Source organism: Eurytemora carolleeae, unplaced genomic scaffold, assembly GCF_000591075.1.
Source record: "Eurytemora carolleeae unplaced genomic scaffold, Eaff_2.0 scaffold4592, whole genome shotgun sequence".
In the NCBI taxonomy this organism is placed as follows: domain Eukaryota; kingdom Metazoa; phylum Arthropoda; class Copepoda; order Calanoida; family Temoridae; genus Eurytemora; species Eurytemora carolleeae.
The window spans coordinates 1-676 of NW_019400484.1; the positions used below are offsets into that span (position 1 = coordinate 1).

The 676-nt window shown below is 40.5% G+C and overlaps 1 long non-coding RNA gene across 1 annotated transcript; it reads right to left on the reverse strand.

The window, feature by feature from the left end:
* Positions 1-302: 302 nt before the first annotated feature.
* LOC111717776 (uncharacterized) lies at positions 303-670 on the reverse strand. Its single transcript, XR_002768910.1, has 2 exons — positions 560-670; positions 303-448 (listed from the first exon to the last, which is right to left on the reverse strand). It is a non-coding gene; the product is annotated as an uncharacterized LOC111717776 (long non-coding RNA).
* Positions 671-676: the final 6 nt, after the last annotated feature.

The following is a 676-nucleotide window of genomic DNA, read 5'->3' on the forward strand; positions in this document are numbered from 1 at the left end:
ATTCTTCTTAAATTTTCTGATTTGTCCCCTAAATCGTAATTTAGACCCATTGACGCGGTCTAATTTGATGTGGGACACCCTGTAGTTGGGTTTTAGAACAGTCACAAACACAAAATGTTCATCGGAATTTAAAATTGAAAGAGACGGTGAAATCTACAATCGTCACATTTTCTGTAGGGGTTTTGCTGAACGAGCCATAAGATCGTGAAGATCTAGTCCAATTTTTGTTTCATTAAGTAATATTCAATCGTCTCTTTCTATTTAAATCTGTTTCTCTAGTTCTCTGCTTTAAATAAACACTATGTGCTGAGCTTCATTATTAGTGCAACTTCAATACATATTATAAAGCAAGATCAATGATTAGTGATTAGATACCACAAGGTTCCATAGGGACCAGGAGCAGAACTGAACCTAGCTCCAGATATAGGGACCAGGAGCAGAACTGAACCTTGCTCCAGATATAGGGACCCGGAGCAGAACTGAACCTAGCTCCAAATATAGGGACCAGGAGCAGAGCTGAACCTAACTCCAGATATAGGGACCAGGAGCAGAACTGAACCTAGCTCCAGATAAAGGGACCTAGTACAGGTTTAGGTTGAAGACCCAGAGGTTCATGTCTGGGTTGGAGTCTAGTTTGAAACCAGGAGTGAGTAAAATGAAGGTTTAGCTCCGTGAT